Source organism: Furipterus horrens, unplaced genomic scaffold, assembly GCF_987537825.1.
Source record: "Furipterus horrens unplaced genomic scaffold, mFurHor1.1.pri manual_scaffold_3, whole genome shotgun sequence".
Lineage (NCBI taxonomy): Eukaryota > Metazoa > Chordata > Mammalia > Chiroptera > Furipteridae > Furipterus > Furipterus horrens.
This window is the reverse complement of record NW_028327173.1, coordinates 124,445,172-124,469,826: the sequence shown is the minus strand read 5'-3', so window position 1 is coordinate 124,469,826 and position 24,655 is coordinate 124,445,172. Positions and strand designations below refer to the sequence as shown.

General features: G+C 37.6%; 1 pseudogene; it reads left to right on the top strand.

The window, feature by feature from the left end:
• Positions 1-121: 121 nt before the first annotated feature.
• On the top strand, positions 122-23,235 carry LOC150015868 (small ribosomal subunit protein uS7m pseudogene; annotated as a pseudogene).
• Positions 23,236-24,655: the final 1,420 nt, after the last annotated feature.

The following is a 24,655-nucleotide window of genomic DNA, read 5'->3' as shown; positions in this document are numbered from 1 at the left end:
ACTACCCACAACCGAAAGGAGACCACCTTCCATGCGAAAGGGGCCCTAGAAACCTGTGTGGCTGCTGTGTCGGCTGAGAGAGCTCAAGGAGCTAAGGAAAGAAAATGATCGCAACAGGAAAATGCTGGCCACAGTGCAGTCCAAGTTCCAGCCTTTCCCAAGCCGCCCTTTTGCTCCTGCTGCTCCCACAGCCCACAGAGCCCTAAAAGTGTCAGGGGTCCCCTGGGTCATCAGGGTCCTCTGGAAGGAGGAGGGTCACGCAGTCAGAGTTCAAGAATCCATGGTCACCTGCGGGTTTGATTCAGTTTCCACAGTAGCTAGGTCCTGAACACCCACAACCAGACAGAACAGATGCATTGTTCTCTCTCTAAAGTAATTTTGATAATCTCTTTTTAGTTTAGTTATTGTTATTTAATTGCTACTACAGTCACTTTCACTCAAGTAGATATAGCATTATAGTTTTAAGTTAGTATTTTAAAATAAAGATTCATTAAAATTAAAGATAAAAATAAAGTTCATTAAATATTAAAAATAAAGCTAAATCTTTTAACTTAATTATAAACCTACTTTTAAAATATTAACACAGAAGTGATCTTTAGGTATCAATGTTCCAGTTTTTTATTGCATTTTTACTTTTCTCATGGAAGTTGATTTCTTAAATCAAGGCCATCTACAAAACTGATTTTTCTTTTTGTGAGCTATCTCTGGTGGTTTGTTCATTTTCTCCTTAGTTTTCTTGTAGAAAGAGCCTCATGAACCAATACTAAAGGCAAGAATTGACAATTAAGGAAGGCTCTGAATTAATTTGATTTATTACAAAATTCGGAAATATTGTCATGCTATGAAAAATTTGTTCATAATTATTTGATTATATTAGCAGTAATTAAGAAAAGTGAATTAGTATTTTTCTAACAAACCAAACTTCTTACACTATTTTTTCACTCTATCCTATGTATGTATGTCTCCAAAATTATTTTCCTAGATTTCTTATTTTAACATTTTTGTTTCTGCTCAAACATCTACAATGGCTCAAATTGTAAAAGTATTTTAGTTTCGTATGCTATATTCTACTTTTCTATTCTATGTCTTAATATGTGCCAATGAACTAGATGCTATAATGTGGAGTTAAGCATTTGGTTTAGAGCAAGAAAAACTTCAGTTAAATTCTGGTTCTATCACTTGCTACCAAGCACTGAGCTAAATGCCTAGTAATCAGTGTTGCATTTAAACCTCATGGCAGCCCTGTGAGAGGCATTATTAGTATTACTTTGATTTTTCAGGTGAGAAAACCAAGGCTTAAAGGAATTAGAAGACTGCTCCAACACTACACAAGTCAAGTGTATAAATGGGCTGGAGAATGAGATAGATTTTCAGTTTCTAAAAACACTTTAACTATGTCAATTTTTAAATAAAAACTTGAGGTATAAATGATAATTTTTTTATTTTAAAAACAAATTCAAATCTATCTTAAAAAAGAATGTAAACGGTACCAGGGATTTATTAGGTCAAGTCAACTTATTTCAATACTTGTATACTAGGATTTGTTTAGCAGTAAGACCTTACATTTATGGTAGCAGAATAATGCTGATGGTAGCAGGGGCGTGGGGACAGAGCACTGAGTAGAACATAGGACCACTTTGAGCCCTCCGTGACTAGCTGTGCCACTTAGCTTCTCTGAGTCTGAGATTCCCATATTCTAGAATGTGTGCCGCAAGATGGAAGGTCTTCCTGACCTTACAAGATTATTTAGGATATATAAAAATACTAAAAAAGGTATCAAATGTTGTGCAAATATAAGACACTTTTATTATCTCCTACTCAAGATGTACTTTTAAATAACAATAGAGGATAAAATCATAATATTCTCACTGTGGGATTAAACCTTGGTTATAGGAATACTTTTCTTAGGCCATAAAATATTTTCTATTTTTTTCCCTACATAATTGTATAGATAGTTGGATTTAGCTTTATTTTCCATTAACACAAACACCATTTTGATGGCTGCATGGATTAATAAATTGATTCAGAAAATTCTTAGAAGCTCAGTCAGCCGATTAGTATTAATAAGTGATTTGTTCATGAGTTTTAAAAATATAACCAGGGACACTTTAGCCAGTTACAAAAATGTCATTGCCTTTTCTCTGTTCTCTTTATCAATGCCCTTCCTCACTTTTCCACGTTCCTGAGCTAAGAGAGTATAAGAGAAATCAACTTTCCATCATATACAGTGAAGTAGGTCATCAGTGCATGAGAGAGAATCTGCTTCTTCTGGTTCCTCTTTTTATATTGAGTATATGTGTTTTTGCCTGATTGTAAAGTCAAAACTATACTCACTTGGGACAATGAAGAACTTAAATCTCTAGTTTTTGCATAGAGACAGTAAAAGAAGACAATATAAAAAGCACCATTTTTATAACTACTACACATTAATTTGATTTTGCATTAGAGATAGATTATGTAAAACCATGTCGGTCACTCACTAGCATTTAGACCTAATATGATGTGGCACATAATAAACAGTATAGAAGATGTGAACTGCAAGAAAGTGATTTACAGAATACAAAGCATTTATTTCAAATATTCATTAAAATAAAAAAGAGCAATAAATGAAAATAAGTGGAAAATCCATATATTTTATGCTCTTTAGAAAATTTTCATATATTTAGAAGAGTAAAAGACTAGTAATATGAATGAATACTATCTGAAGCTGAACCAATAATGCATTATAGAACTTTTTTCTTTCTATAAAATAATTTTCAAGCAGAAATGTTTATGTCTTAGATTTTAAGATGAATACCTAAATGCTTGTTTCAACCAATCAAATTCTTTCAATGCTGATGTAAAACTGTAGGCTCAAAATTGTGGAAAGGTTTTTAAAACCAAATGCATTTCTTCTTTTGAAGATATATACAGACACACAAATACACAGTTAACCTTTGAGTTGCTGAGATAAATGCTTTATCAGAATAAAAGTTTTCTTGCACTTTGGAAGTCCTATTTCAGATTAATCAGTATCATTTAAGATTACACACACTATTCGCTTTCTAGCATTGATATGCTGGTGAGTACAAACCTATCTGCTAAAGGTGCAGAATGTACTTGCCAGGTACAAAAGGAAGAAAAATGGACAAAGGAGCTCCTTCTTCCCAGAGTGAAGCATCAGGCCCTAATTAAGAAATCTTACTTTCTTGAAGGATGCAAGGCACTGGGGGGCGGGAAATGTCTTCACAGTTTTTACCAGTAGGGTTTGAAGAATTGCTAAGGACCAGAGAATGCTGTATATCTCCTTATATTTGATATATATATGATGGTATTTATCATGGGTATCATGTTCTTGCTGTCTTATTGTATAGCAGATGTGGTGGAAGCAGAGAACTGTCTTTTTAATCATGATTACCAGCCCAAAGGGAGCCCCAAAGGGAAGACTGATACCACCTGGAGAGCCTGGATTTTGAGCTAGATTCTGCACTTGGATGGACCTTGGGATTTTCTTCCTTGGAGTAGGGTGTTTTCATGTGGAAAGAAGAATAAAATATTTCAATAATCAAAAGGGTAGAGAAAAATCCTGTGCTTTCACCATAGTGTTTTTTTTCCTCCTGGATATAAAAATTACATTTTTCAGTCTTGATTTTCTCAGCAGAAGTAAGGGATTCTGAAAATAGTGAATATAGACTGAATTCTGACCAGTGACATATGGGTAGCAGTTATATAAACCACTTTCATGTCTGACATTTTTTAAAGTATATTTTGTTGATTATGCTGTTACAGTTGTCCCAATTTTTCTCCCTTTGTCCCCTTCTACCTGGTATCCCCTTTCCCTCCAACAATCCCCCCCCACCTTAGGTCATGTCTGTGGGTTGTGCATGTAAGTTCTTTGGCTTCTCCATTTTCTATACTATTCTTAACATCCCCCTGTCTATTTTGTTCACACCGATTATGCTTCTTAATCCCTGCACCATTTTCCCCATTCTCTCCCTTCCCCTTCCCCACTGATAACCTTCCAAATGATCTCCATACCTATTATTCTGTTCCTGTTCTGCTTGTTTGCTTAGGTTTTTTTTTTTTTAGATTCAGTTATTGATAGTTGCAAATTTGTTGCCTTTTTAATGTTAATAGTTTTGATCTTCTTTTTCTTAAATGTGTCCCTTTAACATTTCGTGTAATAATGGTTTGGTGATGATGAACTCCTTTAGCGTTACCTTGTCTTGTTAGCGCTTTATCTGCCCTTTCATTCTAAATAATAGCTTTGTTGGATAGAGTAATCTTGGCTGTAGGTCCTTGATTTTCACCAGTTTGAATATTTCTTACCAGTCCCTTCTTGCCTGCAAAGTTTCTTTTGAGAAAGCAGTTGACATTATTATGGGAATACCTTTGTAGGTAACTATCTACTTTTCTCTTGCTGCTTTTAAGATTCTCTCTTTATCTTTAACCTTTGATATTTTAATTATGGTGTGTCTTGGTGTGTTTCTCTTTGGGTCCAACTTGTTTGGGACTTGGTGTGTTTCCTGAATTTGTATGTCTATTTCCTTCACAAAATTAGGGAAGTTTTCTTCTATCATTTTTTCAAATAAGTTTTGAATTTCTTGCTCTTCCTCTTCTCTTTCTGGCACCCCTATGACTCAGATGTTGGTATGTTTAAAGCTGTCCCAGAAGTTATTAATCCTTTCTTTTTTTTTTTTTTTCTTCAATTCTTGTTTTTTCTTTCTGTTCCTGGTGAATGTTCATTTCTTCCTTAGGTTCCAAATCATTGATTTGAATTCCAGCTTCTTTCCCTTCACTGTTGGTTCTCTGTGGATTTTTCTTTATTTCACTTAGTATAACCTTATGTTGTTGCCATATGCAATGAGTTCTTTGAGTATCCTTATCACTAGTATTTTGAATTCTGCATCTGATAAGTTGGTTATCTCCATTTCATTGTATTTTTTTTTTCTAGATTTTTGTTCTGTTCTTTCATTTGGGCCATATTTCTTTGTCTCCTTTATTTGGCAGCCTCCCTGTGTTTGTTTCTATGTATTAGGTAGAGCTGCTTTGACTCCCTGTCTTAGCACACCTGTTACGTTGTATGGGGCAGAGCCTTACATATTCACCAGGGCAGGGTGACCTGCTTCACTGCTTTGTGGCTTTGTATGTGTGTGTGTGTGTGGGGGGGGGGGGGTTGGGGTTGAAGAGGGGACAATGCTGCTGCCTGGCTTCTGGAGGTTTCCCTGGGTTCTCCCTGTTTCCAGTCATTCCATCTACTTCCAATATGTGACTGGTGCTCTTTCAGATGCTGCCCTGGTGGTGAAAACCAGAGTGGGTGGGTTCGCATGCATTCTAATTCTGTGAGGAGCATTTAAGCAATGAAAATATGGCAGTTTCTTCTGCTGCCCCAACCCCTAGTGGTTTTTACATCCAGAGATAATGGGGATTTATCTTTCTGGTGCTGGAACCCTGGGATGTGTGGTCTGGCCTGGGGCTGGGATCACTTCCTCCCAAGGTATTTCCCCAGATATTTATCTATCATACATGAATGGACTTCCCATTCCACCGCTGTTGCCACCACCTCTCCACATCACACTGTATTTCTGCCCATCTCTGTGACTTTGCCCCTCTTGCCTGTCTGGATGAATGTAGCTTCTTTAAATCCTTGGTTGTCAGACTTCCAAACAACTTGGTTTTCTGACAGTTCTGGGTGTTATTTGTATTGATATCTGGTTGTAATTCTTTCTATGTTTGTGGAGGAGGCAAAGTGTGACTATCTATGCCTCCATCTTGACTGGATGCCTGACATTTTTTTTTTAAAGATCAAAGCGGGAGTTATGATTATGAATGAGATGGGGTAAACATATTTGTCTCTTCTCTCCCACTGAATAGAATTATAAAACCTGGACAGAGTGTATGGGGAAACTATTGAAAGATTTTGAAACCTAAACAGCAACAGACAGATGAGAGAAATGTGGAATTTGAAGTACAATATAATTAGTTGTGGATTTATTATTTTTCTCTCTCTGGTAAAATCCTAATCTGAACTCAGTGTGCCTGGAAACTTGGAAGTGAGCACTATAATTCAGACAGAGTTCCAGGAGAAGTCTTTCATCCCTGGCTTGAGGTGTGGTAAAGGAAAGGCCTAATGCTCAGGGAGAGAGTAGAAATGCCCTAATTCCTGTTTTACGATCTTTTTTCTGTTATTCATTCTCTTATTTCCTAATTTCCCCAACCCTACTCTAGGAAATTCTGATTTAATAATAATATATGTAAGTTAAAAGTAAAAGGATGGAAAAAGATGTACCATAGAACACTAATAAAAAGCTAGAGTGAATATATTAATACAGAAGACTTCAGAGTAAAGAAGATTGACAGGGATAAAGAGAGATATTATATACTGTTAGAAGGATTAATTCACCATGAATACATACTAATACTAAATGTATGAGGTCCTCCAGAAAAAGTCCAGCCATTGTTAATATAATGAGAACACTTTGCATGACATCAATGTAACCTGGTAGACAAGGAGAGTGGACTGAACTGCGCATGCATGAACAATGACGACTCTATTGTACTAGTCAGTGGGGGTGGTAGAGATGCCATTGAGTAAGCATGTGTACTGTGTGGCCATCACATTCAAACTGACTGAGTGAGTAGAGCAATGAGTCAGCATTAAATTTTGCATTAAGCTTGAACATTCCTCTGTGGAAACTATTTGGATAATCAAGAAGGCCACAGCTTGGCAACTTCATCATGACAATGCACCCACTCATGCATTATGTCTTGTGCAGAGTTTTTGGTGAAACACCAAATCACCCAGGTGTCTCAGTTCCCTACTACCCAGATTTGGAGCACTGGGACTTCTGGATTTTTCCCAAAACTATAATCACCTTTGAAAGGAAAGAAATTTCAGATCTTCAATGAGAGTCAGAAAAATATGATGGGGCAGCTGATAGAGATTGGGAGAACTGTGTGAGGTCCAAGGAGCCTACTTTGAAGGGAACTGAGGTGTCATTGTCTTATGTACAATGTTTCTTGTACCTTGTGTTTTCTTCAAGTAAATGTCTCTTTTTCATATTACCTGGCTGGATACCTTCTGGACAGACCTTGTATATGTAACTGATCACAGATACATGAAGCAAATACTGGCATATGAAAGGAGAATTAAACAAATTCACAATTATAGTTGAAGACTTCAATATTCCTCTTTTTCATAGATATGAAGAATAGATGTAAAATGAGTAAGGATACAAAAAAAATGAAGAATTCCATAAACCTCTGGATCTAATTGACATTTATAGAACACTCTAACCAACAGAAACAGAATGTTTTTTAAGTGCATGTGGGCCATTCAACAACATAGACTATATCCTAGATCATAAAACAAACTTTAACAAATTGAAATGATACAAATTATGTTCTAAGACTGTGATAGAATCAAACTAGGAATCAATAACAGGGATATAATAGGAAAATCTCTAACTACTTGAAAATTTATAATCAAATACCTAAATAATCAATGGCTCAAAAAATGAATGTCAAAATTTGACAATATTTTGGGACACATAAAAATGGAAATACACAGGAAGTGCAGATCATTCTAAGAAGTACCAACAAACAATAGGAGTCACAAAAATGGGGAGACAGAGAAACAACCCCCCATCGAAAGGAAAGGTAGAGTCCCCAGAAAGAATGCTACATGAAATAGAGGGGAGCCAACTATCAGATATGGAATTGAAAGCATGTATTATGGAGAAGCTCAATGAGCTCAGCGGAAACTACAAAGAACTCCAGAAAAACTACAGTGAACTCCAGAAGAACTATAAGGAACTTACTGAGAATTATACCAGCATCAAAAAGGACATGGAAGCTATCAATAAGAGCCAGGAGGAAATGAAGAATACGATCTCTGAATTGAAGAACACAGTAGAAGGAATTAAAAGCAGGCTAGAGGAAGCAGAAGATCGGAACGACGAGCTGGAGGACAATGTAGACCAAAACTCACAGACAGTGCAACAAAATGAAAAAAGGCTGAACAAGACTGAAGAGGCTCTAAGACAGCTGCAGGACAACATGAAACATAATAATATCCGTATCATAGGAATTCCAGAAGGAGAAGAAGAAGAGCAAGGAATAGAAAACCTCTTTGAAAAACTAATGACAGAAAACTTCCCTAACATGAAGAGAGAAAGAATCATGCAAGTCCAGGAAGCACAGAGGGTCCCAATGAAGATGAACCCCAACAGGCCCACTTCAAGACACATCATAATAGAAATGCCAACATTCAAAGACAAAGAGAGAATCCTAAAAGCAGCAAGAGAGAAACAACTAACAACATACAAGGGAGCTCCAATAAGGCTATCATCAGATTTCTCAGCAGAAACACTACAAGCCAGAAGGGAATGGCAAAATATATTCCAAGTAATGAAAAACAAAGGCCTACAACCAAGAATACTCTACCCAGCAAGACTCTCATTCAAAATGGAAGGTGAAATAAGGAGTTTCCAAGACAAAAGAAGGTTAAAAGAATACATCTCCACCAAACCAGTATTGCAAGAGATGCTAAAGGGTCTGCTTTAAGAAGATGAAGAAACAGAGAGAGACAGAGAGGAACATGCGTACAAAGGGGGAAAATGACAATGAATAAGTACTGAAAGAAAGAAGGAACTTCTACCATTTGCAACAACATGATTGGAACTAGAGAGAATTACGCTTAGCGAAGTAAGCCAGGCAACAAAAGAAAATTACCTTATGATATCACCTGTTAAAGGAAACTAATGAACAACACAAACAAATGAGCAAAATAGAACCAGAGGTATATAAACGAGGAATAAACTAACAGTAACAAAGGGGGAGATGGGAGGGAGAGACGTGGTAAGAAGGGGAAGGGTCTAGTCAAAGAACATGTATAAATGCCCATCGACATGGACAACTGGGTGGGGACTGAATGTGGGAGAAGGGAGGGACAGGGTGCAGAGAAGCAAGAGGGGGAAAAAAGTGTGACAACTGTAATGGAAAAACAAACAAACAGAAAAATTTTTAGTGGGGGGAAAAATAAAAAGAAAAAGAATAGAAATGCAAGTTCAGTGAATATTAGAAGGACAAGGATTTTCCTTGACACTGTATATTTTTCTCCCTATCTGATCCCTCCAGAATTTGGCATTCTAGAGAAGTAAGTAATGACCTAAGTTTCTTTGCATAAAACTAATAAGACCAGTTGTTAATAACGATTTTTTTTACTAAGACTTTGACTGGAATGTCATGCCTAAAGGAGACATGCTTGGGCTTTGGTTGTTACCAAAAAGCCCTGAGCAACTGGGACTGACCTTCAAAGGTAATAAAAGTCCATGAGATAAAAGGCCTGGTACCTTGGATGGATGAGCGGTCCATAGCAATCTTTCCAGGGAAGGAACAAAGGTTGTTTTCCTGAAAGATGGCTAGAAGGGACCTTTAAGACACAATGGAAAACCAGAAGGACCTGGAAAAGACAGGTGTTTATAGGCAAGGCTGAATGTCAAGTATGTGGCTCAGCTTCTGTGCCCTGAAGGGCATACTGAAGGTCACCCTAAATGTTCCTTGCGTAAGTTCCAGCAAAGCAGAACTAAAGATCATAAGTGATCATTTTCTGCTCTTGTTGTGTTTATGCAAATGAACAGGATAAATTAAAAATGAACTTAATGCAGTCCCTTTAATGACAAGGAGGGTAATCTTAGGGAGAAAAATCAAGATTCAAGGAAGATCACAATGCCCAGTGGTAGACTATAAAGTAGTGCAGCTAACCGTCTTTAAAGTTTCTTTTCATTTAAAATTTGTTTTCATTTGAAAGTTAAACTATGTCTGTGGCATTATCAAAGATGTTTAATTTACAGGCAAGAAGAATGTCAAATGCCTTGCAACTGGATGTCTTTCCGATAAGACAATCCTACAGATCTATAAACTTGTGTGGGGGTTATGTTACATAAATTAACATGTTTTTTCTGTTTTCAAAGGGCATAAGCCTCCGATCTCATTACCTGAGTGATTGTCTGTACGTATAGGCCTCACTTAATCCTGTCTGCATTGCTGCCTCCTGAGACTCAATGGTTTGGCTGAACTAAGTGACTGGGTTGGTGAAGAACGGGGTGGTCTGTGGGCTTCACTTTAAAACTGGTTTCTCTTTTCTATCCTAATGGCTTGGACAGAAAGAGCCCAGAGGCCTGAGAGGGGGGAAACCTAAAATATTTCCCTCAGTCCAAACTAAGTATAATGGGCAAAAGGGTTTTGGACAGGTGAGATGTACCTGGCATACCTTCCTCCAAAGAAACCCTTCTTTTCCCTAACGTGGGACATTGAAATATTAATACCTGTCTTTTGTCATCTAGTGGTTACGGATTGAATGATGTCCTTTAACCCTGTTGCCCCCAGAATACAACAAGGATGCCAGCCTGTTAAACCAAGCATGCCGTTGTCCAGAGACAGCCAACCAACCTGGAGTCTGCACGATCCTTCCCCTTGTGGGAAGGCCACCCTCCCCTCCATACCCCCACTCTTATTAGGGATTTCTTGACCCAAGGGTAGGTAGGACGACGACCATGTTCAGCTTGAAGCAGCTAGAGGAGCTCGAGACCTTTGTCCATTGTCCTTTATAAGATTGTAAAGGGTCTCAAGTCTGAGAGGGAGGGATTGTTTTTTTAATTGTTAAAATATTTAACTAATTAATTATTTGAAAAAAAAGAAGAATATATGAAAGGGTGAGCCATGGGCATGGACTTGGGGAGGGGATTCTCGGGGAAGGGGGGTGCTGGGCGGAGGGGAGCAAAGGGGAAAAAATTGGAACTATTGTAACAATATAATCAATAAAATATACTTAAAAAAATGGAAATACAAACTGTAGGATGAACCTAAAGTAGCACTTAGAAGAAAATTTTAGCATTAAGTGTGTATATTTAAAGATAAGAAAGGTCTAAAACCAATAATGTAAGCTTCTACCTTAAGACTACTGGAGAAAGAGAAAATTAAATCCAAATCAATCAGAAGAAAGAAAATTTTAATAAGCAGAAATAATATTAAAATTGAAAACAGTAAATACCAGAGAATCAAGGAAACCAAAAGCTGATTCTTTGAAAAGATCGATGGAATTCACAAAATGTTTAGCAAACAATCCAATTAAAAAATGGGCAAATGATCTGAATAGACACTTTTCCAAAGAAGACATACAGATGGCCAATAGAAAAATGAAAAGATGCTCAATGTAACTAATCATTAAGAAATGCAAATTAAAACCACAATTAGATATCACCTCACATCAGTCAAAATGGCTATCATCAATAAGTCAATAAACAAGTTCTGGCAAGGATGTGGTGAAAAGAGAACTCTTTTGCACTGTTGGTGGGAATGCAGATTGGTGCAGCCACTGTGGAAAGCACTAAGGTGATACCTCAAAAAATTAAAAACAGATCTGCTTTTTGATCCAGCAATCCCACTTCTGGGAATATGTCTGAAGAAACCCAAATCACTAATTCAAAAGAACATAAACCCCTATGTTCTTTGCAGTGTTATTTACATCACCATGATAGGAAAGTAGCCCAAGTGCCCATCAATAGATGAGTGGAAAAATCAACTATGGGAAACTTACACAATGGAATACTACTCAGCCATAAAAAAGAAGAAAATTTTACCCTTTGTTACAGTATGGATGGACCTGGAGAACATTATACTAAATGAAATAAGCCAGTCAGAGAAAAACAAATACCATATGATTTCACTCATTGTGGAATCTAATGAACAAACTGAACTAATAACCAAAACAGAGACAGACTCACAGATAGAGAGCAGGGTAACAGCTGTTGGAGGGGGGAGTTTAGGGAGTGGGCACATTGAGTAAAAAAGGAAAAGGACTCATGGGCATGGACAACAGTGTGGTGATTGCAGGTGGGAGGGGCATAAAGGGGGTAAATGGTAATGGAAAAAAATATAATAAAGAAAAAAATCTTTAGCAAGACTGCCAAAGAAAAAAGATACAAATTACCAATGCCAGGAATAAAAAGAGACATCACTACAGACCCTGCAAACATTAAAAGGAAAATAGAGGAATATAACAAATCTCCACTCATATAAATTCAACAAATTAGATGAAATGGAGTATTCTTAAAATAACAAATTCCTCAAGCTTACCCCAGTTAGATAACCTCAATAGTTATATAACTATTAAACAAATTGAATTTACAGTTGAAAACTTCTGTAAAAGAAATCTCTAAACCCAGTTGGTTTTGCTGGCACATTCTGCAACCAATTAAAAAAGAATTGGCACCGATTCTATACAATCTCCTCCAGAAAAATAGAGGAAGTTAAAACACTTCCCAGCTTATTTTATTATGCCAACATTACCTGATAGTAAAATCAAACAAAGGTACTACAAAAACAAACAAAAAACCCCCAAAACTATAGACCAATACCTCTCATGAACATACCTGCAAAAATCTTAACAAAAAATTAACAAATTGAATTTAGCAATATTCAAAAATAATAATATATGGCAGCCAAGTGGTATTAATTTTAGGAATGCAAGTTTGACTCAATATTTGAAAATCAATCCATATATTGCATTATATTGACAATCTCAAGAAGAAAATCTACATAATTTTATCAATTAAGGAAGTCAAAGCATTTGAAAAAATACAGCAATCATTTATGATAATAACTCTTAGCAAACTAAGAATAGAAGTGTTCTTCCTCAACCTGATGAAAGGCATTTACACACACACAAATTTACCAATAATATTATAGTTAAAAGTGAAAAACTGAATGCTGTATACCTATGATTGGGAACAAGGCAAGGATGTCTGTTTTCCTCATTCCTATTCAACATTATGCAGTCTTAGTTACAATAGGACAAGAAAAAGAAATATCAGGCATATTCTAGTAAGCTGGGGAATTGGGATGTGTTCTTTTTCATATATGTAGCCTCAAAGACCCTAGAAGAGGGATTTCCTCATTGTAGGCACTCAAAATATTTATTCAATGAATTAAGGAAAACTTAGGGGAAAAATGATTCCCTTCCATCTTACTTTCCCATAACTGTAATGATTAATCAGGATATAATTGCCTTGTGCTGACCTTTACAAGTAGAGGTGGGAAGAATAGAGTTAGTGCTTGGACTTGGAACTACCTTAGTAATTTCCCATGGAGTTATCAACTCCTAGGGAGGAATTTTCTCAGGATCTGAGGTTAAGACCCTTTTTGTGGCTATTTTATATTTCAAGCATGTCTAGTAAGAGCTTATTGGCAAGTCTTATCTTCCTGAAATGCCGGGTTTGGATAAGTACAAGTGTACTTCTGTTTTTAACTGTCCGTCTCCATCCAGCTGCTGAAATCAAGCTGCTAGGGTAATTGGTCTGAGCAGGATTTGAGTGGACCATTTGTGTATCTAAGGCTTCTTCAGTGAAAGCAGTGTGATTTCCTCCTGTGTTAGAGACAGAAATGCTTTTAGGTGGGACATTGCCTGCTTTGGCTGATTTACCTGACATGTCACTGTCACACAACTCCATGGTCTGTGAACTTGGTCTTCTGTCTTGGGTAGCAGTAATCCCAGCCTTCAAGAGAATGTATCCAGATCCTTCTTTACTCTTCAATTTTGCTTGAAATTAAATATCCAAATAATATAGGTGATGATATAGGTATGGATTTCCCAAAACTTCCCTCATCTTTCTTCCTGATAATGAATATTTAGACCACATCCTAATTATCTACTTTTTAAAAATACAGTAGAATTATGATTTAAAAATAGAACTGCAGATTTCTGTGAATTTTCATCTTCCACTGTCTTCCCATGAATTTTCTCTCTGTGGATTCCAAGGTATTGACAGAATATTAAACTGATCAAAAGCAAAATGTATCTGTAGGCACCAACATTAGTTTCAAGGGATTGTTGGGATTTTTCTCTACATTGGTGTTATGAGATTTTAGGATTTCCAGCTGGATGTGTGGAAAAATATAATTAAAATAAATAAAAAATTATATCTATCTGAAAATTTCAAAAAAATTATGCAAAAGTCATTAAAATCAATTCGTTGTCAGTAAAAAGACTTAATTTCTTGACATCTACACAAAACTTTTGATTTTTTCCCCTTGGTCTTGACAACCTATGGCTTTATCCTGTTAATGATGACATTTTTAATAGAAAGGTTTCCCTTAGTTAGGGGGACATCATTTGTACTCTGAGTATGATAAGTTTTTTCTCAATGAGATATAAAAGAATATGAGAGATAAAATGTGTTAAATTAGGTGGAAAATAATTTACACATTTTCCTGTATAGCTTGTACATAAATATCACTTTCTTTTTCTGTGTATAATACTAAACATCATGAGTATTTTGTATGTGTGGTCCATGCTGAAGCAGTTAGTAATCTGTGTTCATGTGCAGGTTATACCCGGGTACAATATTAAGCCCTGCCTTTGTCTCCATGGTCGCTAAAGTTAAGGATTCAAATTAGAAAAAAATAGTGGTTTGGAAAAGAGGTCTTTAAAGATTGCTCACTCTTTTAATATGTAAAGAAAGACCAAATACAGGGGTGGGCAAAAGTAAGTTTACTGTGTCACTGTGACATTCTTTTGAGTTAATTAAGCTACAGTAATAATTATAACCTGCATGTCTTTTTCCATATGAACAACTATAAACCTACTTTTGCCTGCCCCTGCATTTTAATCATAATCTTAATATTAGTAATATAATTAATAAAACTTCACAAGTCAATCAACATTAACATATTTTATTGTAACATTGACAAGAAAGAAACATGGGGGAAGTTGTAGCACTTCCCACTGTTAGTTTACAATAATAATATTTAAGTATAAAATACTAAGCCAACATAATTAAGGCTCTTACGTGTTAAGAGTCAGTTAGCAATAATACTGAAAATATCTAAATTTCTAAATGGTAGAGGAACATACTCCTATGTAGTCTAGCTGCATTAAATTGAAGTCAGTGCACTGTTTTCTGAAGAACAAATCAGATTTGTGATGTTGGTTTGACAAAGATGCCTGAAGTCTAAATATATAAAGTTGACTGTGACCACTCTGGAGCTCACCTCTGCTGGGTTCATGCTTATAAGGGAAGCTGTTGAGTGGAAGAATAAATTTTCTAATATTTCCTAATATTTATTTGACTTCAGTTTTTGAAGGCTCAATGTGGTTAGGTGAAATTTCAATATGTCAAGTCTAGTAGTACTTGAGCAGCTGCAAGTTTCCTACTGTAGAAAAATGGTCGTCTTATGGTTGGTTCAAATGTATACCTCAAGATATCTGAAAGTTTCACTAGGGGTTTTAGACTTCTATAAGAAAAAAAACAAAACAATAATTGGAAATTGTTCATTGTGAATAGATTAGATTTGTAGACAAAACATTCATGAAGTGCAATTATAGCCAGTATTGCTATATTAGTATGAATGTTAATAGCATGTTTGTTTTTGAAATGGGTTATGCATTCTGATAAATGTCTGCTTTAATCTAGTCATCTGTGTATCACTTGTCTAAGTACTCTCATTTAAGACGCCATATCCCTTCTTGTAGCAATAAAGGGGTAAAGCAACATTAATATTAAATAATTAGAAAAACAAAAGGGGAATGATTAAACATATTTACATAATTGAAATAACACTGTGTCGCAGTGGGAAATCGGGACAATGTTGTCTCCTTTCAAAGTAATTCATAATTCAGATTTTTAATTATGGCATATTCATTCATTTAAAGATGATTCTGGATGAGAGGGCCACTAATGAAATACAATCATTAGCATCTAAACAAAGTAATTTACAAAGTCTCCTTTAGGGGAAAAGATTTCTAGAACATCATCAATCACACAAGATATGCAAAAACAAGCAATTAAACCACACACAAGAACTACAACAGCCTTATATATCACTAATGTACACATGAAAACATAACTGATTACAATGATTAGACTAGGGTAGTGTGGTTAATTTGTATTTTATGTAGTGATTTTGTGGAAGAAGCACCCGGACAGACACTTTACACACAGGGGAACTTCGTTTCATTAATACTGGCTTGAAACACATGACCAAACGACCCCCAGAAAACAAACCTGAATTTTGAATTGTTGCCTGGACACCCATGTGGGACCAAAATCCTGCACACTTAAATAAAACATCTTCCTTTATCATCACAGCTTTTTTGCCTGCTATTTGAGTTTATAAACTGGAAAATGTGGGATTAGGGAAGTATTTTGTGTGAGGCAGGTGCTGCACTGTTTTTTCATTATTTGTTCAAATCCTGCTTCAGGCTTCCAGTGGCAAAGCGCCCGCAGCCATCGCAGGGCCCGTGATTTACTGGCTCTCCCTCCATATACACAATTACAGAGCATTAAGCATGCAGCAGCACTGAGTGGGTGGTGTAAGTCTCTGACTTTTAATGTCTGTATACAGTATCTTGCAAAAAGGACCCACAAAGAGACCGGTTTCGAACACTGGTGCTACAGGTCACATTATAATCTTGTTGAAAACCTACACTACTTACTCCTGCCCGTGGATTTTTCGTTGTGAAAGTGGAAGGCAGGCTTGAGTGTAACCGGAGAAGGAATTAGGAGAGGGGTGTTGTGTCGAAGAGGAGCGAATCCACGCAGGAGGCTGCCACCGCCCACCCCACCCCCCATGTAAACTGAGCCGCCTTCGATAACCACCAGCTACAGAAGCCAAAATATGCTCTATTGGGTACTCAAAGGATAAAAATACTGGTTAATTTTCAACAGTGCTCCTTCATTTGACTTTACAATTTACAACAGCGAACATTAATGCAGGAATGGCTTGGTTGAGGAGGAGTTTAAAATTAGAGCCCCTCTTCTCATTAGCACCAACAGCCTGACCCAGGGTGACTGAGAAGCAATTTGTCGCCAGATTCTCATTTTGCTTCTGTTATGGCTCCTTGTAAATGAAGCGTGGCAATTTATTGTAGCACCTCTAGGAGTCAAGAACATAATGTGTAAAACACATACAAAAAAAAAAAATCTTTCTTCACATTCATTAACACCCAGCACATAGGGGCTGTTCACTTTTCCCTCTAATGAAGGAGGGGGATCTTAAATCTAAAGCTTTCTATCATGTGAAGAAGTCCTCTTCAGGCCATTAGACAGAGGCTGAGTTGGATTGAAAAAAGGTCATTGACAAAAACAGAGAATGGCAATATGAGGAAAAATAGAAAATGGATAAAAGAAGAGACTTTATATGCCTCAAAGAATGGAAAGTACATTTTTGGTATCAATGATCAACCCTCCATGTCTCTCAGTATATTTTCTGTTGTCAGCGAAGAAAAGAATATCTGGCTTTTTATTTAGCTGGAAATTGCTTTAGTGTTTGGCCAATTCTCATTTCTTCACCCTTGATCTGACCTTGCAAGAGGCATTAAATTAGGTTCATTTGAAGAGCATATTGTCTACGATCTTTAAAACATGTTTGCTTATTTTCTCTCCCTTCCCCCGCAGCCTTTACAAGAAATTATCTGTCCATGATTTTAATGCATTCTGATTGTGTAACAGGCTGTTCTGGCCCTGGGCTTGCCATGGGCTTTTTACCTTACTTCCGTGATTAATTCTGATTAATGGTTTGGTTGTGTGGGGTCTCACAAATGGCACCTCCAGATGAACCTAATAACAAATTACTATGTGGAAAAAATTGCAAGAGGGTCTAGGATTGCCCTTTTGGATTAAATGCTGAATGTTGCCTTATAGTGTACTTAGATGCTCTTACCCACTTTATGATGTAGTAATTGGCACTCAATATTTACGGTAATAATAGTGGTCTTTAAAAACTCATCTTAGAAAAAGTGACATTCTGAGTTTATAGAACCAGGTGAAAATATCAGTAAAATCTGAAAGATATTCTTTTGAGAGTTTACTGAGTGTTTACAAAGTGCCAGGTACTGAGCCAGGTGTATCAAATGAATTAACTAAGTTACTCCTTGCAACACCAAATTAATATAATTAAAGTAGGAATAGGAGATTACATATGTAATAGAGAGTAAAATATTATCTTACTTCTTCTCCACTATGCAGACGAGGAAGCCGAGGCACAGAGAGGTTAACTTGCATGCTCAAAATTGAGAGTTAGAAAGGGGCAGAGCTAGGATTCCAACCCAGGCCATATTTTGCCCAAGCCTGTGTGCACCGTCCCAGCCACACCACCTCCCACTAATGGCACCTTTTGTTCTGACAAACTTCAGTGACAACTTCCTCTTTTCGTCTCTTTTAAACATAACAAACATCTATAGTTTTTGGTGCTACATGTTAAATTTTTCTCTTTACAATATTAAAGTTTATAATACTAAAACACTTAAACATCCGTTTTACTGACTATAGCACATTATAAGAAATAAAACGTCACTGTCTCTTTTCTACCTAATCCAAATAATCAATATCTATTTTCATGTTGCTTTATTTTTACTATCATTCACTATTCATAGTCCCACTCTTAGTACAATATATCTGAGATTTAGATTGACATTGCTTTAGCCAGTTGAACTTCGGTTGTTATTTACTTATTTAAGAGAGGGGAAGAGGGGGAGAAAGAGAGAGAGAAACACAGTGATATGAGAAAATCATTGATTGATTGCCTGTTGTATGCGTCCTGACCTGGGACTGAACCCAAAACCTAGACATGTTCCCTGACCGGGAATTGCATGTCCAACCTACCAATCCTCACTGGCAAGGGCTGAGTTTTGGCTTTTAGTATTTTATTTCTCATTAATAAACAGCATGTCTACTGACTAAGCATGGTTAATATTTGAAAGTCAAAACTTGAGACACAAAAAGAGGTAAAATTGAAGAAAATTTAAGAGCAGTTATCTTAGGCATTTGTGACTGATGTAACAAAAATACCATAAACTGGTCGCTTATAACAACATAAATTTTTTTCTAACTGTTCTGGATGCTGGAAGCCTGAGAGGAGAGCGCTGGCATGCTCAGGTTCTAGTGAGGGCACTTTTCCTGGTTGCAGATGACTGCCTTCTCACTGCGTCCTCACATGACAGGAAGTCAGCTAGCTAGTTCTCCAGCTTCTTATCAGGGTACTAATCCCATTCCTGAGGATGCCACCCTAATTACATACTTCCCAAAGGTCCCACTTTCAGATATCATCACATTGAGATTAGGGTTTTCACATATAAATTTTGGGGAGGCACAAACATTCAGTTCCTAACAACAATTCCCCTAAAATTCTTTCATTACAGTTCTCAATTTCTCCCTGATTTAGAGTCCCAGGTCAGCATCCAAGGGCCACAGGACACTCTGACCATGCTAACTGCTATCTATAGCTCATTTCCAGATGGGATCGCAGATGACCTCACCTGGGCAGCTGCTGCCACCTGCAAACTGCATGAGACATAGCCCCAAGCAACTTAACAATTGTGATACTGTGATTTGTGAGAAATATATATTCGGTATTTCCCCCGTTTCTGGCAAAGAGCTTCTAAATTCCTTGGAATTCCCTAAGTAATAAGAGCTATAAAGATGTCTTTTGTTTTTTTCATGAGGTGACTTTTGGACTGCACCTAAGGACAGGGGCTGGTTGCCAGTGGAAACAGCCATGTGATCAGAGGGTTGGAACTTGCAATCCTGCCGCCAACATCTGGGGAGGGCACAGGGGCTGGTGATTGAGTTCAATCATCAATGGCCAGTGATTTATTTAATCATACTTATGTAATGAAGCCTTCATAAAAACCCAAAAGAATTGGATTTGGAGAGTTTCTGGGTTAATGAACATGTGCAGGTGATGATGGGATAGTAGCACCCCACAGAGGGCATGGAAGCCTCATGCCCCTTCCCACATACCTTCTTCTATGCATCTCTTCTATTTGGCTGTTTCTGAGTTATCCTTTTGTAATATACTGGTAATCTAGTGAGTAAAATGCTTCTCTGAGTTCTTTGTGTCACCTTAGCAAATTAAACAAACCCGAGAATAGGGTCATTGAAACCTCCAATCAATAGCCTTTGGGTGTGGAACCTAAATGACAGCCTGGGCTTGCCACTGGCATTTGAAGCTGAAGGGCATTGTGAGGTGAGGATAGTCTTACAGGACTGAGTTCTCAACCTGTGGATCTGATGCTATTTTGAGTAGATATTGTTGGTAGAGAGCTCCGTTGGAAATTGGGGTCAGGATACCCTTAACAGTAAGAGAATATTAGCAGCTGCTCAATGGTGCAGCTGAATCCCAGTTCCACCTTGTGATTGTGTGTATCTAGTTCTCTCAGACTATTAACTCCACATAAAAGGGACATGTCAGTCTTAGTGTATTACTAAGGAACAGCGCAGTGCTGCCATGTGGTAGGGTACACAAGTTGTCGAAGGAATGATTCTTTTTTTAACTAAAAGAGTCATGGAACATCTGCACTCTGCAGGCTTCAGACAAATGAGCAAATGTGACATTGGCCAGAAACTGGTGGTCAAGCAACTTCTAATAATCTATTATTTCACTTAGAGCCATTCAATTCCTTTGAATTAATTATCATTTTCTCACTATAATCCTTACTTTCTTAAAATGTAATGTGATTCCTAAGGGATAAGAGATAAGTTTTTCCATATAATGCTTTGTGGATAATAATTGCTAAATAACAATTGTGGATTCATAATCTAAACTTTTCTTGATTCCTTCACTGATTCAAAAAACACATATTTGTACCTCCTATATACAGCCAGTATAGGCTAGGTGCTGAGCTGGATTCTGGGGATATAAGAAACTTGAGAACAATGAGGAGAGACAGACAAATAAAAAGATACAAATAAAGACGGTAGTTTTCTCACTGATAATCTTCTAAACTGAGGAGCCAAAAGCTTTGTCTGTATATCTGGCTATCCAAGATTGTGTAGTTGATATATTCAGATGATTGACTGGGTTTATTTCTTACCTTCTACGTAGCTGCTTTGGTGTGGTTTGGATTCCAAGATAAGATTATTAAATCAATCGTGCTTAGAGATTAAAACAAATAAATTCAGTATCTTCAACATAGTCCCACTCAGCTAAATCCTAATCCAACTTCTAGATGATGGTATTTGATGGTTGTTCTATGTCCCCATAAAGCCTTCTCTATTCTAGTTCTTTCTGCTTTAAATCATCTTTCCTATTTCTGTAAAAGCATGACAACAACGAGAGCCACTGTGAAGCTAAATTTCAGGGTATATCACTCCCATGGGGCCCTAGATGTGTGTTCATATGGGTACATACCTTTGTAAAATTTGCTAAAGGAAGATATTATTACCACTGAGGTCTCTCCCATTCCAATTCAACTTTTCATCCATCACACCTCCCTTCGGTTGGGGTGGTGTCATTATGGCCTTGAGCAATTCTTGGATACAATCAAGGTGAAGTTGATTTGAAATGCATATTGTTTGAATTCAGCAAGATCCATTTGGATTTATGTGTATAGTTAAATTATCTTCACCACTATAGTCCTGATTTGGAATTTGAAGTGAAAAACATGGACTTTCAGAAGACTCTGAATAGCCAAAAGAGTTGTGAAAAAGAACAAAGTTGGAAGCCTCCTTTTCTGATTCAAAACAATACAAAGCTACAGTAACTTAAACGGGGGTACTGGGATAAGGATATAGACCAATGAAACAGCCTCGAGAGCCCCCAAATAAACCCTTATATATGGCCAATTGATTTTCAACAATGGCACCAAGGCCATTCAATGGGAAAAGCACAGCCAATTCAACAAATGGTTCTGGGAAAACTGAATATCCACATGCCAAAGAACCACTTAAGTATTCTGCAGCCAAAAAGTAGAAGGAAGAGTATTAAAGAGGTGTGTTAGGCAGTTATGTAATATGAACACTATGTTATTCTTATGGATTTGTGATATCTTGGTAGCTTATTCTAAATTTGATTTGACTGCTTATTTCAAATAAATATTCACTTTCATACCTAATTTTGTATACATAATTTTAATGTATTTTTTAGTCTTGAAAGGGCCTGCCCCCAATTATATAAACTTCACGCCCCATAAAATCTGTCTTGGCCTCTGGAAACCAGGTAGGAGGTCTCCACATGCTCAAATAGCACATTGAATGACAAGTGGAGCAAGGTTGAATTCCAGTTGCGCTCACTCACTCCACTGGGTGCTCTCTGTACGAGGTATGTACTGAAAACTACACAGCAACCCCACCACTTGCTATGCAAGATATTTCAAGTGAGGCTCAATCTTTTCAGTATGAAGTAAGACTATCTTTTCCTAGACAGTATAGTTCTAGTATGAGTTTTTAGAAAATGTTAATGATGGTAGTTTAGGCACTGAAGTGATTTAGCACTCTATGTTTTCATTAATTTAAGAAGTACTGACTAAGTGCTGCCACTGAGGGTCATGCCAGACTGGGGTAAATAACAGGAGGGTGTTTCCTTATGGCTTTTCCCTTTGGACCTTGGAATGAGAGACTCTTAATGCCCAGATTACTGAGGTGATGAGTAAATTTAGGTCCCCGTGAATCCTTTTCCTGGTCTTCTGTCATTCACTCAGGCATGCCCAGGGCTGCTGGGGTGGAGGCTGTGTGCAGGGTGGTCAGGCCTAGTGCTGGGTGTGTGGGATGCGGGCCTGCAGCTTCCAGGGCTAACCCAGGTGAAATGAAGTGCTCTGGTCCTGAAACAGGGATCCCCAACCTGACAAAGAATGTCATTGCAAGCCTTTGGCAGAGTTGACTGAAAAGTTTGAACAGGAGTTCAGGAAGACTCAGCTTATGAAAGCTGCTCCAGCAATGAAAACACACTCTGTGTTTGAAAACCCATTGATCAGTAAATTCACCAACATGATGATGAAAGGAGGAAACAAAGTACTGGCCAGATCCTTTATGACACAGACTCAGGAAACTGTGGAAAGGAAGCTGTTTGAGAGGTACCATGCTGCTTCTGCAGACAAACAGGCAACCATTGAATGCAACCCTGTACCATCTTCCACCAAACACAAAATACGTGAGCCTGGGATTGGACTGGTACCCACCTCAAGGGTGGCCATGCCTATCAGGTCTCTGTGCCACTAGCCAACCTATGTCGTAGCTTCTTAGTCATGCAGTGGACGATTACTGACTGAGGTGGATGTAATGCAGGGAGAAGCAGCACCAGCAGATGCTAATGGCAGAGAAGATATTGCTTGATCTGCTGGAGACTTTTTGCAACTAGGAACCTGTGATCAAGAGGAACCATGATATGCACAGCATGGCTGAGGCGAACCGCGCCCTGCCTCTATTGCTGGTGGTAAGGAGGGTAAAGGCTCCAGGAGGAGCCCAGGGCTGTCGGCTGTAAGAAATAATGTGAGCCACTGCTCACATTGGAAAGTACCTGAGGGTTAAGCATGTGGCTCCTTTTTGAGTGCAGGCAGGCCTCACAGGAAGGAGGGAGCAGTAAGTTTATTGCTTGTTAGTCCTTTCTTTGTGGGTGAAAACTTGCTGTCCTTGCCACATCTCCTTGCAAAGTGAGAACACATCAATTTGGATTTCCCCCAAGGTATTTATGGCCCACCCAGCCTTCTCTTCCCTCTGCTTGAGATGGACCTTTGGATGATATGAAAGGGAGCAATTTTGTGTCAGAGAGGTTAATTAGAAAGTTCTTACCCTGAACTATTATAGTTTGTGATGCAGTATTGTCATTCATTCAAACTGACTGGATGAAGAAGAAAATTATTGACTACCTACTCTGTTCAAGGCCTTGTGATAACCAAAAGATGAGTGAGTTTAGATTCTATCCTCAGGTGTAGTCTAATAGGGGAGCTTAGATATAGCCATATGTTAGTACAATATAGTATAAAGAGTGGTAAGTCTGAGAGAGGATCTGAGAAAACAGTTTGGGTAGAATGATCATATAATGTATTGTTTAAACTGGGACACTTTTGAGAGCTAAAGAAGATGCTGCTGATAATTAAGCTAAGACATAAAGTGGGATAGCAAACCAAGATTTATAGTCACTCTCATTATGGGGAATTGTGGGAGGGGAAGATCACAGTGGAGAGGGGCATCTGTGACAGTTAATTTTATGTGTCACCTTGACTGGGTCAGGAGATGCCAATCTATCTAAGTAAGCATTTCTGGGTCTGTCTGTGAGGGTATTTCTGGATGAAATTAGCATTTGAATGAATGGAGTCCATAAAGAAGATCATCCTTCCCAGTGTAGGTAACCTCACCTCATCTTAGTTCATCCTGCTACTGAGATGCACATCGGCAGCTCCCCTGTTTCTCAGGCCTTTGGATTTGGAGTGAGTTACACCACTGGCTTCCCTGAGTCTCCAGTTTGCAGAAGGCAGATAGTGGTACTTCTTAACCTCCATAACTGGGTGAGCTGTTCTTCACAGTAAATCTCCTTTTATATCCTATTGGGTCTGTGTCTCTTGAGAACCCTGACTAATATAGCACCCTTGTTACATGTAGAAACTGAGGCCCAGTAGGTGAGAAAATGATATGGGAAGAAAGTGACAAATCATTGAATTCTGATCATCATATGTTTCAAGGTCAACTAGAACATGGTGTTCCTGTGCTCCAGAGAAATGTTCATTGTACATTATCTTGTGACAATGAAAAAACCCAGAGAGCTGCATTAAGATTATACATGTCTGAGTAGTCATGGTTCTAAAATCATGTGTTAAACAGTTGTTTTCAGCAGTGGTCAAAAGCATTTTCTTATGAGATAATATTTTATAATCAAATGTTTTAAAATTGTAACATTATACTGT